Source organism: Cebus imitator, unplaced genomic scaffold (genome assembly GCF_001604975.1).
Source record: "Cebus imitator isolate Cc_AM_T3 unplaced genomic scaffold, Cebus_imitator-1.0 Scaffold145, whole genome shotgun sequence".
Lineage (NCBI taxonomy): Eukaryota > Metazoa > Chordata > Mammalia > Primates > Cebidae > Cebus > Cebus imitator.
Genome location: NW_016107460.1, coordinates 4,226,210 through 4,242,449, shown reverse-complemented (window position 1 = coordinate 4,242,449; position 16,240 = coordinate 4,226,210). Strand labels below are relative to the sequence as shown.

The following is a 16,240-nucleotide window of genomic DNA, read 5'->3' as shown; positions in this document are numbered from 1 at the left end:
GGGGGCGGAGCCGAAGGCGGGACGCACAGCGGGGGGCGGAACTGAAGGCGGGACGCACAGCCGTGGAACGGAGCCTAGAATGGGACGCACAGCCGGAAAGCGGAGCCCAGGGCTGATGCACAGCCGGTGAGGTGGAGCCGAGGGTTGGACGCACAGCCAGGTGGCCGAGCCAAAGGCGGGAAGCACAGCCGGTGGTCGGGGGAAGCCGGGGGGCGGGGGGGAAGCCGGGGGTGCGGGGAAGCCGGTGGGGGGGCGGGGAAGCCGAGGGTGGGACGCACAGCCGGGGGCCGGAGCCCTGGGGCTGATGCACAGCTGGGGAGGTGGAGCCGAGGGCCTGACGCACAGCCGGGGGGCGGAGCCAAGGGCCGGACACACAACCGGGAGGCGGAACCGAGGGCCGGACGCAAAGCTGGGGGCGGAGCCGAGGGTGGGATGCAAAGCCGGCGGCGGAGCCGAGGGTCGAACATGCAGCTAGGGGCGGAGCCGAGGGCTGGACACAGCCGGGGGGTGGAGCCGAGGGCTGGACGCACAGCCAGGAGACGGAACCCAGGGCCGGACGCACAGCCGGGAGACGGAAACAACGGCTGGACGCACAGCCGGGGGGTGGGGCCGAGGGCCGGACGCACAGCCGGGAGGCGGAACCAAGGGCTGGACGTACAGCCGGGGGGTGGAGCCGAGGGCCGGACGCACAGCCGGGAGGCGGAACCAAGGGCTGGGCGCACAGCCGGGGGTGGTGCCAAGGGGCGGGGCCATAGCCGAGGGGCGGAGCTGAGGGACGGACGCACAGCTCTGGACCTAGCAGGCCGGATGGGGACACGTGGGACCCACCCCCAGTGCACCTGGGAAAGTCTGAAAATGCGCCAACTGGACGCCCTTCAGGTTCAATCAGTAAAGAGACTCAGTGATGTCCTAGTAGATGCCAGGCTCATCAGGCAGCCCCCAGCAGGGTGAACAAACTCTCCCAGGGGACACAGCACACAGCCCGGCGTCCCCAGTCCCCGCCGGGACGAACTCAAGTGTCCCCATCCTTCCTTGTCCGGGGGCCCATGTGTCTCCGTCCTGGCTCATGGGCCCCGCTGCGCTGTGAACTCCTCAAACTCCCCTTGCTTTCCGGCTGTGACAGTTCTGAGTGCAGGCTGGGTGTCTGCAGGACGCCCCAACGTTGGGACTGGCCTGATGTTTGTCTCAAGGTGAGACTGCTCTCAGAGCCTCCTTAGCTTCTGAATCAAAGCAGCACCTTCCTTGAAAAATCCACATTCCTACCTTTTTGGGGGATTCTGCAACTGCCAAAACAAGCAACCACAAACCCTGCCCCAACTTTCTAACTTCAGACAACTGACTAGAAGGTTCCCCAAGCACAGGGGGCCTGGACATGCTGTATGGCAGCCACTCTGCCTTTCTGGGCCTCTGGATGGGGACACTGGGGGGACCCGGTGTCCTGCCCCTCAAAGGTCACAGTCGCACCTTCAGCGTTTGTGTTTCTGCCTATTCCTGACCTAAGCAACAGTCGGCGCTGTGAAAAGAAGGGCGTGGGGGCACCGAGCCCATCCGGGGAGCACGCTCTGAGAATGGCCCCAGGCCCCCCAGGTCTCACTGCGAGGAGGCTGTGGGCCGAGCACTGCACAGCCCCTGGCCACCTCTGCGGAGAAGGGTCCCAAAGACAAGCCCAGCTTAGCAGGAGCCCCTCCAGGGGTGTGTCTGGACACAGCCTGGGGTCTCCCACAATGCCCCACACACAGTGGATGGCACAGCCGCGTGGGTCCGGCTGAGCGCTGGCTGTGGCAGGAGGCACCTGGCTCCAGAGTCAGAGCTGGCTCAATGTCACATGCCCACTGGGGACCCCATCCTGCCACCTCCCTGGGTGCCAGGCTCCACTGAGGCAAGCAGGGAACAAAATTGTGGGGAACACAAGGGCCACTACCCCTCCTTCAGCCTTAACTCTGACAATCTCAAGGGGCTCTGTGCGTTCCTTTGAGATTCTATAATTAGGAATTCTGAGGAGCTCAGTTTCCATGGTAATCTCGCGCCTTGCGCGCTGACAAGACGTAGAAAACACATTTTAACACACTAAGCTTGGAGCAGCAGGCTGGGACAGGTGACAGCCCTGGGGTGTGGGGGCAGTGAGGGAGGGGCTGCATCCCTGGCAGCAGGTCAGGGGGCACTTGAGGGCTCCCTGTTCCCTGGACACGGCACTGCTACATGGGGTGACCAGCACAGCCCAAAGCAATGCCAGAGGACAGGCCTGCAGTGTCCAGACAGGGGCAAGTCAGGAGCCAAGCGACATGCAGACAGCCAGGTGCCTCCTATGGTGGCCCAGGTCAGTGACCAGGAAGACGGGATAGTGAGGTGCCCTTGGGACCGGGGGTCCCCAGAAGCCGGGGTGCAGCTGTTACCAAGGGTGCGGGTAAAACGGGCACTGCCACCTCCAGACTCCGCGTCTTCCCTGGGCAGTGACTTCCACTGGATTCTGAGCTCCAGGAGCTAGGGGCCGCCTGCCTTCCTCTCCAGCCTCCGCGGCACAGTCAGCTGCCAGCATGTCCTGGGCAAATCAAGACATGAGAGTAGCAGTGACCACCAATGCATGTCCAGAGCTACGGTGTCCCGGCGCTGCCCACGGCCCAGACGCTGGAGTTCGGGGTTTTGGGTGGGACTCTCCACTTTGCCTCACTCAGCCTGGTTGGCCATCAGTCCACAAACTGACCTGCGCCCTCTACGGTGGGCACTGGGCCACCCTGGCAGGGGACTGTCAGAACAATAGGGCACACGGACGCGGAGTCCTAATAAGCCAACAAAAGCCGCAGGAAAACGCCATTTGCCTATTTACTGATGCAGAGCCCCCGAGCCTTGGCTACCCTGCACCAGGGTTCCCACCGCCTTTCCGGCTGGAGCGCCCCCGGCAGAGCTGCCTGTCAGTCCTTCCTTCCTTCTGCACTGGAGAGTGCCCGCCATGCAGGCACCGTCAGAGGGGCTGAGGGTGGTGGGAGACAGGATATGGGCTGGTGGGGTGGGCCAGCAGGACCAGAGTGTGAAGAGAAACAGGGAGGAGCACCCGAGGACCTGGGTGGCCCAGAGCGGGGGCGGGGCAGTGGAGGCGCAGCCCCTCCGAGGGACCAGCCTGGATGGCAAGCCTGCAACTCAAACTTCCCATTTCTAACTAGGACCTATTTCCCATCTGAAAATGCGACTGAGAACATGCTATGCTTTTAACAGGGACTGAAGAATAACACAAAGCCATAGAAGCAGATGTGGAAAAAGGTTTCGGGCACCGCTGTGGTGGGGACTGGATGGCTGCCCGGGGCACAGGGTCTGTTTTGGGGATGGGCAGCCACAGCCCAGGCTCCCACAGAGGCAACCACTTCCCGCTTCCTATAGCCACTAAGTGCAACCACACAGCACAGAAGAGCTTGAGAGAAGAGGCACAGCCAAGGCTGAGTCCGGCTAACCGGGAGCCGAGCTCTGCTGATTTCTGTCCTCTCACGTCCAGGCACATGGGACACCCAGACCCCTGGGAACAGGCAGAGCCTGGCCCTGTGGGTGCCAGGGCCATGTGGTGTGGCACGGCACAACGGGTATCACAGGGACAGGCAGGTGGAAGTGGGGCCCAGGAGGGATGGGTGGGCGTGTCCCTGGGACGATGCAGCAGCAAGAGGGCTCCTCAGGTAATGGCGCCCCTCGGGGAGGTGACCCCAGGTGAGGGGCGGGCGGCAAGCCTGGGCCAGTCTCACAGTCCAAGCCTCAGGTCCCCTTGTGGTGGAGCTGGGCAATGCCATTCCCCAGCCATGGGCCATGGCCACAGCGTGCAGCTGCCCCCATGGGTGGCTCTGACGCCTGAGGCCTTGGGCTTGCTCATCTGGGGTCTAAGCCAATCAGACGAGTGCATTCCTCGGTGATGTCATGGGCCCAGGGTAGCCAGATGACCGAGACATACAATCAGCTTGGAGTGGGCAGGGGGCAGGGTGGGCAGGGTCCCCACACCAGAGAGGCCAGGGAATGAGCTGGGCTACCCACCAGCAGCACATGGACACATGGCGGATGAGCTGCCCATCACCTGTAGCCAAATAACCTGTGGGCAGCACCCGCCTGGGCCACTGCCCCAGCCAGGCAGCCCCTGCAGCCCAGGCCAGCAGACCAGCCCGCCGAGGCCACCAATGCCAGCAGACTTTGGTTTTTGAACTGGAAATTTTAAAAGTCTATAAAACAGAGCCTTGTTCACTGAGAAAGAGTTTCCTGTGGAGGAAACAGGCCTTGGCAGCCGGGTCTCTGGTGCCTGCTGCCAGCAGGGGCAGGAACCACAACGGGAACACACCGGGTGAGTGCTGGATGCTGTGTGAGAGGCCCCGCAGGACCCCCGGGGGACGCTGCCCTAGGCAGCCTTGGACAGAGTGATCGGGCAGCAGCTTCAGGACAGGGCTACATCCTTGGGCCCTGGCAATCCCACCTGTGGGAACTCAGCTGGCCGACGCCTTCCCACAGTAGCCAACGTGGACACCTGGGACAGGAACTGCACTCCGTGGAAAGAGAAGGAAGTGGTACCTGTCGGCGAGAAGCAGCCAGCGGCTCCTTCCAGGGAGCAAATCCCCGCGTGGATGGGAGGAGGTCCTGGCTTGGACGCGTGGCCCCCGAGGGACAGCCACTGTGACATGGACTGCCTGAAGGGCCCTGAGCAAATCTGATGGGGAAACCTGGTGCTGCCCTCCGCCCAGGCTCCAGCCTCCTTCGAGTACTCGGGCCACCTGCAGAGGAAGGTGGGGGCACCACAGAGCCCGCTGGGTTTTCCTGGGCTCCCTGGGAGAGTGTCGAAGGTCACAGGGACCCATGGTCACTCTGCATCTTGTGGCCAGCCCAGGGCCCCCGTCTCCCTCCTCAGGAGAGCAGGGCTGGGACAAGGGCCACGGCGTCTGGTTCCCAAGAAGCCAGGCCCCCCACAGTGCCCTCCGTCCGCAGACGCTGTTGGCAGCCGTGCGGGAAAGTGCCCCGAGAGATGTTTGCGGAAGGAATTACATCCCAACAGTTCGGCCTCACAGTCAGTTCTGCTGAAAACACCCTAATTTGTTGTAACATAAATCAAGGTTTTGTGAAATGACTGAGAGCCTGGCCAGTATTTTCAGTTTCCGTGGAAAGATGTATGCCAACTTCCAAGCAGTCGGCTGTAAATAAATTCACACCAAATACCGCCCCTTCTACGGAAGACTTTTTGTTCTGGATTCACTAACACAAACACACACTTCAACGCCAACAAGAAGCTGCTCACTGCTGAGCTCCGTGTCCCCCACCCGAAAACAGACCCGAAGGGCCTGGCTCACAGCCACACCAGCAAGGCCGAGGTGCGCACGTGCAGCTGAGTCAGAATAACTCAGAACCAGGAACTGAGCCTCGAGGGGACGCCATGCACCTGGTGGGAGTCCCAACCTCCTCCCATGAACAATCCGTAAGAGCCGGAAAATGTGCAAAACCGTGTTAGAGGCATCTGAGGAGGTGGCGGCGCCAGAGAGATGCGCCACTAGGCTGCGCGTGTGCAGGCGCCTGAGGACCCTCCAGAGGCCACACAGAAAGCCGGGCCGGCCATCCCACTGGAGACAAAAACCAAAACCAGGGTTCAGGGCTGCTGGGGCCACCAAGAGCCACGACTGCCTCAGTCAGCTCAGCTGCCATGCAAACTACCATGGGCTGCGCGGCTTCAATGACAGGCATTTACTTTTTCACGTTTCTGAGGCTGGAGTCAGGATGAGGGCACCCGCAGGGCTGGTCTCTCTTCGCCGGCTGGCAGCCACACGCTCACCATGCTCTCACGTGGTAGGGAGAGCACAGGCACAGCCTCTCTTGCGTCTCATCCTCTCATCCTAGAAGGGTAGGATTTATCCTACCACAGAGGCTCTACCACCATGGCCCTACCTACCTACCACCATGACCCTAACTAACTACCGCTGTGGCCCTAACTAACTACCGCTGTGATCCTAACTACCACCATGACCCTAACTAACTACCGCTGTGGCCCTAACTACTACCATGACCCTAACTACCTACCACCATGACTCTAACTACCACCATGACCCTAACTACTGCCGTGACCCTAAGTACCATGACCCTAGCTAACTACCACTGTGACCCTAACGACCGCTGTGCCCCTATCGCTGTGACTCTAACTACTACCAAGACCCTAACTACCGCCGTGATCCTAACTGCTACCATGACCCTAACTACCGCCGTAACTACCACCATGACCCTAACTACCACCATGACCCTAACTACCACCGTGACCCTAACTACCTACTGCCGTGATCCTAACTACCACCATGGCCCTAACTAACTACTGCTATATTGCTAACTACTGCCATGACCCTAACTACCATGACCCTAACTACCACCATGACCCTAACTAACTACCACCATGGCCCTAACTAACTACTGCTATAATGCTAACTACTGCCATGACCCTAACTACCATGACCCTAACTACCACCATGACCCTAACTACCACCATGACCCTAACTACTGCTATAATGCTAACTACTGCCATGACCCTAACTACCATGACCCTAACTACCACCATGACCCTAACTACCATGACCCTAACTAACTACTGCTGTGGCCCTAACTAACTACTGCTATAACACTAACTACCGCCATGACCCTAACTACCACCATGACCCTAACTACCGCCGTGACCCTAACTACCGCCGTGACCCTAACTAACTACTGCTGTGGCCCTAACTACTGCTATAACACTACCACCATGACCCTAACTACCACCATGACCNAACTAACTACTGCTGTGGCCCTAACTACTGCTATAACACTACCACCATGACCCTAACTACCACCATGACCCTAACTACCGCCGTGACCCTAACTACCGCCATGACCCTAACTAACTACTGCTGTGGCCCTAACTAACTACTGCTATAACACTAACTACCACCGTGACCCTAACTACCACCATGACCCTAACTAACTACCGCTGTGGCCCTAACTAACTACTGCTATAACACTACCACCATGACCCTAACTACCACCATGACCCTAACTAACTACTGCCGTGACCCTAACTAACTACTGCTGTGGCCCTAACTAACTACTGCTATAACGCTAACTACTGCCGTGACCCTGACTACCATGACCCTAACTAGCACATGAACTTAACTACCATCATGACCCTAACCAACTACCACCATGACCCTAACTGACTACTGTTGTGGCCCTAACTACTGCTATAACGCTAACTACTACCGTGACCTACCATGACCCTAACTAGCACATGAACTTAACTACCATCATGACCCTAACTAACTACCACCATGACCCTAACTAACTACTGCTGTGGCCCTAACTAACTACTGCTATAACACTAACTACTGCCGTGACCTACCATGACCCTAACTAGCACATGAACTTAACTACCACCATGACCCTAACTAACTACTGCCATGACCCTAACTACCTGCCTCCATGACCCTAACTACCTGCCAAAGGCTTCGTCTCCAACTACCGTCACGCTGGGGGGTTAGGGCTTCCACACAGGGATTCTGGGGAGACACTCGGTCCATAACGTTTGGCCCGGGACCCCGGAAATGCACGCCCTGCTTGGTTATGCTGGCCCACAGCCAGGGAGGATCCTGGCCTCAGGAGGAGTGGGCCTCCAGGCTCCCCCACACCTGGTTCAGACGAGACTGCCGATGCCACACTGGGGGAGTTAAGGCTTCTGGGGCCGCTGGGATGCAGTGAACATATTTCGCATGTGAGACGAACACAGGACAGACATCCCCACCCCAGAAGTGAGAACCAGGATGCCATCCTGGCTCACGCCTGTAATGCCAGCACTTTGGGAGGCTGGGGCAAGTGGGATCACCCGAGGTCAGAAATCCCCAATCCCAAAGTGCTGGGATTACATGCCTGTGTATCATCATAAGTTCGAGACCAGCCTGGCCAACATGGCAAAAACCCCATCTCTAACAAAAATGTAAAAATTAGCTGGGCATGGTGGTGTGAGCCTGTAATCCCAGTTACTTGGGAGGCTGAGGCAGGAACATTGCTTGAACTCGGAAGGTGGAGGCCGCAGTGAGCCGAGATGGCGCCACTTCACTCCAGCCATCCTGGGCAGAAAAAAAAGAATCAAATGGAAAATCTAAAAGTAAGAAAGTGATTGAAATTAATAATTTAAAGTGTAGATTTAAGAGTAGATTGGGTGAAATAAGAGATGTCAGTAGAAAAAAATCCAGATTGAAGCACACAGCAGGAAAAAACCAAGACAGAAGAAATCCCGAAAAAAGAGCACATTAGACTTGCAGGTGTGTGAGACGGTGTGAGGCGTGGGGGTCCGAGGGGACACAGAATGGGATGATATTTGAAAAGTCAAGGGCTGGCACTTGGGAGGAGGCCCAGGCGGGTGTGTCATCAGGAGTTTCAGACCAGCCTGGCCGACGTGGTGAAACCCTGTCTCTACTATAAATATAAAATGAATTAGCTGTTCATGGTGGCAAGCGCCTGTAATCCCAGCTGCTCGGGAGGCTGAGGCAGGAGAATCACCTGAATCCGGGAGGCAGAGGTTGCTGTGGGCCAAGATTGCGCCATTGCACTCCAACCTGGGCCACAAGAGCAAAGCTCTGTCTCAAAAAACAAGAAAAGTCAAGGGCTGATATTTTCCAAAAGAGACAAAAGGCATCATCTCCCTGATTTGAAAAGCTCTATAAACCCCAATTAGGAGAAGTTCTTGGTTTCCTCTCTCCTTCACAAGGCTGCTGTTCTGATGAAGGCGTTTTTAACAGGCGTCAGAGAAAACAGGGGCTGCCTTCCATGGCAGCAGTGAGGCTGGAAGGAATGACAGACACCCCAAGACAATGCGAAACCTGCGGGGGGAACCCCCTGCCTACCCAGAACTCTACCCCACGTGGAGAACATCCTCCAGAAAGAAGGCCAAAGACATTTTCCAGACAAACAAAAAACAGACAGGTAGCTGCCAGCAAGCCTGCGCTGTACTTCAGGTGGGAGGAAGAGGGTCTCCATGTAAGCTCTGTCCTGCAGAAAAACTAGAGTGCCTACAAGGGTAGCCTGGGGGTCAATTTGAAGGACTGCTGTTTAAGACAACACTTGGTTTGTGGGTCTGAAACACACGTAGAATTTACAGGCAAAGTAATTAACAGCACAAACAATACAGAAAGAAGAATTAGGCCAGGCGAGGTGGCTCATGCCTGTAATCCCAGCACTTTGGGAGGCCAAGGCGGACAGATCACTTGAAGCCAGGAGTTTGATACCAACCTGGCCAATATGGTGAAACCCTGCCTCTAAATACAAAAAATAGTGGGGCATGGTGATGGGCACCTGTAATCCCAGCTACTTGGGAGCTAAGGCAGGAGAATCACTTGAACACAAGAGGTGGAGGTTGCAGTGGGCCACGACAGCGCCACTGCACTCCAGCCTGGGCAACAAGAGCAAAACTCCAACTCAAAAAAAAAAATAAATAAATAAAAATAAAAAATTAAAAAAAATTAAACCATTGTAAAGTTTCGAAGGAAATGGTAAAATTATTAATTTAAGCCGCGTTCCAAGGATGTGACTCATAATTTCTAAGGTAGACATTAAAATAACATGAAGAGAAGTATGACTTAACAAAGCCACAATAACAAAGGGAAGAAAGTGGAATAAAAACACTTGATTAAACCAAAAGAAGACAAGAGAGAGAAACAAAAGAGACAGGACAAATAAGACCAACAGCAAGACGACAGAGCTACAACGTAGCACATCAGCCTGACACCAAATGTAAACGGACTACATCATCTAAAACACAGCCATTTTCACGCTAGATTAAAAATAACTTCTGCTTTTAAGAGCCGTTTCTAAAATACAGAGAAAAGAAAGTGTAAGGATGAAAAAACAGCATATAAATACTTAAGTCCCCTTCCTCCCCTCTCGACCCCCCCATGTCATACAGATCAGATGTTAATGACAACACTTTTCACCTTAAAGAGCAACATTTCGTGAAGATAAAAGCATCAATCAAAAGGAAAATATGTCCGGGTACCATGACTCATGCCTGTGATCCCAGCACTTTGGGAGGCCGAGGCAGGCAGATCACCTAAGGTCAGGAGTTCAAGACCAGCCTGGCCAACACGGTGAAACCCTGTCTCTACTAAAAATGCAAAAATCAGTCGGCATGGTGGTGGGTGCCTGTGATCCCAGCTACTTGGGAGGCTAAGGCAGGAGAATCACTGGAACCCAGGAGGCAGAGGTTGCAATGAGCCAAGATCACTCCATCACACTCCAGCCTGGGCAACAAGAGCAAAACTCTGACAGCTGGAAAAACAACAAACAAAATAATAGCAAACAGAATCAAGCAAAATCTAAAAAGGCCAAACAAGGTGTGTTAAAGGAATGTCATCGGTCTACCGTTAAAAGGGAATCCACAGAATTTGCCGTATTAACAGAATAAAGGAAAAACGTTCTGTCACGTCAACAGATGAAGGAGAACAAGCATCTGAAAAAATTAAGCACCATTCATAACAACTTTCAACCAGGAATAAAACAGAACCTCTTTCATTTGCTGGTGGGGCGTCGCAAAGGAAAAAAAGCATTTCCGCAAACAGCACCCTTAATGGTGGAATTCTTAAAGCTTTTTCCTGAGATCAGGCCCAAGAGGATGCGGCTGTCACCACTTCTGTCCCACACTGTTTTGGAAGGATCAACAGTGCCAGGGTAACAAGGCAACAGCTGAAGGAAAGGTAAAAACAGACAGCCGGTCGCTGGTCAGATGGCAGCACACAGAGGGTTCCGGAGCAACCACGGAGAAGCCACGAGGACCAGCGCAGGCCACAACCAACCAGCGAATCACATTCTCTACACACTGCTATCCACAAAAAGATTGAAAAACGAACTGTAAAAGTAATACTGCTTAAAATAGCATAAACACTGAAATACCAGGGAATCATCTGAACAAAAATATTATTGAAAGAATTTAAAGCCAGGTGCGGCGGCTCACGCCTGTAATCACAGCACTTTGGGAGGCTGAGGCAGGGGAATCACTTGAGCCCAGGAGTTCAAGACCAGCCTGGGCAACATAGGGAGACCCAGTCTCTACAAAAAAAAATACAATAGCTGGGCATGGTGGTGCACACCTACAGTCCCAGCTACTGGGGAGGCTGAGGTGGGGGGACTGCTTCAGCCCAGGAGGTCAAGGCTGCAGTGAACCATGATGGTGCCACTGCACTCCAGCCTGGACAAGAGACCCTGTCGCCGCCCACCCCCCAAAAAAGAGCCCAAACAAAGGCCTAAAGATATGTTCATGGATTGGAAACCTCAGTACTGTAAAGATGCCAGTTTCCCAGGCTGATGTTTAAGTGTCTTACTGGGCTTTTGGAAATAAAGAAGCCCATTGTAAACGGCGTATTAATCAACAAGCCCATTTGTATGGAAATGTAAAAAGCCAAGAACAAAGATGATCTTGAAAAATAAAAACCCCAAACCGAAGGCTCACAACGACAAGTCACCAATGGTGATTATACAGCGGAAGAAATCCGAACGGCACAGCTCGTGGGAGAAACACGAAGGGGACAGGTGAGTCCAGCAAGAGGCCTCCACAGCCAGGACCCAAAAGCCCTAATTATAACGTCAGCTTTCACTTTCTGTACGTCAGAAGACACCACCCACGGAGAGGAGGGCGAGCTGTGGAGTGACGGAAGGTGTCTGCATCATAAGCAATCAAAGCATTTGTCTCTAAAACACACACAGCCCCCACAAACAAGCAAACAAAGACGAGCGAGCGGCCAGTGACATTTGTCAACACCCCAATTGTGAAACGGGCAGAAGACGGGAACAGGCAGCTTTGTGAAGCAGGGTCCTCCATCCCCCGGGAACCTTGGAGAAGCAGCTCACCTCAGCCGTAAGGAGGCCACAGCGGGGAGCCTTTCAGGCCTGGTCCCGGTGCTGGAAGGGGTGGGTCCGGGAATGCCCACACGCCCCACTGTGCCATCAGCACAGATCCAGCCTTTGTCTCAGTTTCCCAGCGCGCGGCCCCCCTGACCCTAGGAATCCTGGAGCGTGGTGAGAGCGTCTTTTTGCATGCTAATGAGACGACGGGGCACCGGGAGCCCCCAGGCAGCTCCAGGACGGAAGGTCTTTAGCAAGACGCAGAATGCCTAGCAGGTCGGAACATTCTGTCCCACAGCTCAGGGTGCAGAGAGGAGACAGGACAGAGGAGTAGTCACAGGGGCAGGTTGTTTGCTCAGTCGTGCCTGTGGCATGAAGCCTCCACAAAACCCCTACATGATCTGGTTTGGAGAGCGATTGCGTGGCTGAATACCGCGTGGCGCTGGAGGGTGGCGCACCCGGAGAGGCCCGGACGCTCCGAACCCCCAGACCTGAGCCCGGGCAGCCCCCCTGCTTGGCGGCTCCTAATAAATGGCTGCACTAAGCAAAGTGTTTCCCTGAGTTCCGTGAGCGATTCTAGACAACCCCTGAGCCTAAGGAAGGGGTGGTGGACACCCCGATTCACAGCAGGATGGTCAGAAGCCAGAATGGCACCTGGTACTTACGGCTGGCTCCCGAGTGGGACGGTGTGGTGGGAGCGAGCCCGTCCTCTGCGGGGTCTGCACTAACGTCAGGCCATTCATGTCAGGGCTGAATGGAGGTACCGGACACCCAGCGGCATCAGAGTGGCCGTGGGTGCAGAAAAACCCACATGACTGGGTCAGAGAAACAGCACAGAGTGTGGACTCACAGCCGCTCAAGAGAAACGTCTGTTTCCTGCAAACTCCACTCCTGGGTGTACAGAAATGAAGGCCCGCCATGGGCAACAGAAAGTGCTCGGATGTCTGTGGCAGCCAAACCCAGGACCCTAGTGTGGGTGACACCCCCACGGGCACCGAGGAAGGAAATTGTCCAGACCCCAGGCACAAGCAGTGCCTGAAGAATATCTTATTTATAGTGTTACTGCTCAGCTGCTTCCTTTATATCATCCTTCATATATAATTATCTATTAGCTTATAGAATTAGTGCCTGAAGTGTAACTTACTGCTTACATATATCTAGTTTACATAATCCGACAATAGTTATATCTACTTAGCTCTGTATAATCTTCCTATATAATCATACAGGTATCGTAGTCGGAGCTGTACTGACACATTTAGTGCTGATTTATAGACTCCTTCCATACAACCGTATAGTAGTTTGTACTAGGAGGAATGCCTGGAGCAGTCACAGAACAGAAGCAGTTCATGGGAGAACAGCCAGACCAGGACGAGAACCAGAGACCCAGGCGGTGGCGTCCCTGCCTGAAAGGGCAAACGCCGTATGGCAGGCTTGGAGCAGGAGCCTCTCCTCCTGATAAAGGAGTTGTAGCACCTTGCATCCAGTTCCTGTGGAAAGTCGGCCTCAGGCCTGAGACCCTGGAAGTAACCGAGGGAGAAGAACCCCCCTGGTGTGACCAGTCACGGCGGCTGTGCACCCTGTCAGTCTTTTCTCACTTCTGTGCTGGCTCAAATCATCCTCCCATAAATATCTTAGAGAAGAGCACACATCTGCCAGCTCCCACTGCACTGGCTTACAGCATCCTTCTATTAGAAACCCTTTGAAGCCTCCAGCCCCCAGGTAAGAAGTGCTGCCCACNCTGTGGAAAGTCGGCCTCAGGCCTGAGATCCTGGAAGTAACCGAGGGAGAAGAACCCCCCTGGTGTGACCAGTCGCGGTGGCTGTGCACCCTGTCAGTCTTTTCTCGCTTCTGTACTGGCTCAAATCATCCTCCCATAAATATCTTAGAGAAGAGCACACGTCTGTCAGCTCCCACTGCACTGGCTTACAGTATCCTTCTATTAGAAACCCTTTGAAGCCTCCTGCCCCCAGGTAAGAAGTGTTGCGCATGACACCTGCTGCACACGGCCCACCTCTGCCTCGGTCACCTAATGGGGGTGGACCCCTTTTCTGCACATGACCCTCTACTGCTGCACACGGCACGGCCACCTACTGCGCACGGCCCACCTCTCTGCCCAGGTGATATAATGGGGTGGCCCCCTCGCTTGCTACTCACGTGATTATGTGTGCCCAATTACTAAGCCTATAGATGATGACCTCACTCACGACCCTGCCCCCTGCTTGCACCTAATAAATACAGAAGCTCTTGGGCATTTGGGGCTCTCGCTGATCTCTGCTCACAGGTCACGTGGTCCCCCAAGTCCAGATGCTCTTCGCCAGTTTTTCAGTGTCCTCTTTACTTCTTGGATCCTGCACCTCAGCACAGCATAAGGGACACCCCACGACCCTGTGGGACCCAACAGCCCTACACCCCAGTACCCCCAAGATGTGGGTGGATATGTAAGACGTGGGGAATTCAGCCGGCAGAGCAGCCCCGACGCAGGGATGGACACGGCAGAACCGAACCCCACACCATGGGAAAGCCCCACACACGGCCAGACTAGGTGGCCACACTCGAGGTGGACGGCACAGAACCCCAAGACAAAAGCTCAAAACAAGCAAACTCTGCAGGCACAGAGGCCAGGGAAGGGCAGGTCAGGCCTGGGGTCATCTCGGGGTGTGGGGGCGGCCCTGCGTCTAGGGAATGATCTACGCACACATCAGCTGTGTGACATGCGCAGTTTGCTTTGTGAAAACTCACGGAGTTGAACACTCCACATTTCATGTTTTCTGGAGTTTTGTTTCAGGAAGTCAAGAGAGAAAAAGAGGTCAGAGAATGGAGGCATGCAGACCATAACATTCTTTCTGTAAGAAAAGCTGAGACCCCACGGCAGGCTGGCGACACCTGCTGCATCTTATCTTTTTTTTCTTCCTTTTTCTTTTTTGAAATGGAGTCTTGCTCTGCCACCCAGGCTGGAGTGCAGTGGTGCGATCTCAGCTCACTGCAACCTCCACCTCCCGGGCTCAAGCGATTCTCCTGCCTCAGCCTCCCGAGTAGCTGGGATTACAGGCTTGAGCCACCACGCCCGGCTAATTTTTGTATTTTTAGTAGAGATGGGGTTTCACCACATTGGCCAGGATGGTCTCAAACTCCTGACCTGGTGATCCACCTGCCTGAGCCCCCCAGGGTACTGGGATTATACCTCCAGGTTGGGGGCTGGAGGCGCCCCCATCTTACCTTTTTTTTTGGCATATTTTCTTTATCTGCTCTGTAACCTTAACTTTCACCAGCCGAACTCAAAAGTTAACCTGCTGTTTGATTATTTTTGTCAATTATGTCTAAAAAACTTCTTTTATTAACCTTACCTAAGAATCACATCTACACACAAACCCCAAATACCGTTTCACGAGCAATTTAGGAGACGGAAGCAAAGCCTGTGTTTTGCCTTCTAGGTGGGCTCCTGGAACCCGTACCTGTAACGCAGGCAATGGCAAAGGGAGGAAGAGGGAAAAGATTCAATGAAAACCAGACTCCGCACGGATTTTAACTCAGTCTGGAAAACACCTGGACTTTGGGAGACGTTTTACCGCAGAATCACGGAAATGACTGTCCCGAGGAAACATCCCCTCGAAGACAACTGAAGTGACAGAAAGGGTCGGGCTGCGAGGCTGGCGCACGGCACTGCCCTCCCCGGGTCTCCTCAGAGGAAGCTGGGTCCCTTCCCCAGCACCGTCTCTTCCATGTGGGTGAACATCCAGAAGACGAACAGACAGTCGGTCAGGAGGCTGGACCCACAGGTGCCTGCATCCCTCCTGCATGCCCTGAGGCTGTGGCCAAAGGGCAGGAGACGAGGGTGGAGCCAGGATGTGGGTCCTGCCCACACTGGACAGAGGCGCTGGCTGGCAGGGAGTCGAGGGTGTGGCTGGAGGCTGGGGGTCCTGAGTCCAGGCTGGCAGTAGCCCTGCCGCTTCCTTGACCAGACCTGAGAACCCCGACAACGGTGGGCATGGCACAGCAGGCAGGGGACGGCTCCCAATGCCAGGGGACGGGGTGACCAGTGTCCCCATAAGGAAAGAGGCCTAGGCTCCCCGACTCCCCCCACCACACACGCCTCCCTAACCCCAGCCCCGCCTTTTCTGGCTCTGAGTCCTGGGAACCAGCTACTCCAGCGACACCCGAACCACCGAGGTGCACCCCTCATTCTGTGATCCCCCGAACCACCAAGGTGCACCCCTCGTTGTGATCCCCCGAACCACCGAGGTGCACCTCTCGTTCTGTGATCCCCCGAACCACCGAGGTGCACCCCTCGTTGTGATCCCCCGAACCACCGAGGTGCACCTCTCGTTCTGTGATCCCCCGAACCACCGAGGTGCACCCCTCGTTCTGTGATCCCCCGAACCACCGA

General features: G+C 55.1%; 1 protein-coding gene across 9 annotated transcripts in view; it reads right to left on the bottom strand.

The window, feature by feature from the left end:
* Positions 1-16,240, bottom strand: part of PRKCZ (protein kinase C zeta) — a 133,508-nt gene that overhangs the window by 60,848 nt on the left and 56,420 nt on the right. Inside the window, exon 1 of one of the 9 annotated variants that reach the window (XM_037743505.1) lies at positions 11,863-11,879. The exons of 7 other annotated variants lie outside the window; for them this stretch is intronic. The gene's annotated coding sequence lies outside the window, so the exon portion shown is untranslated. Of the gene's footprint in view, positions 1-1,390; positions 1,400-11,862; positions 11,880-16,240 lie in introns of those variants that run through there. One more of the 9 variants, XM_017542641.2, reaches the window with a different exon arrangement.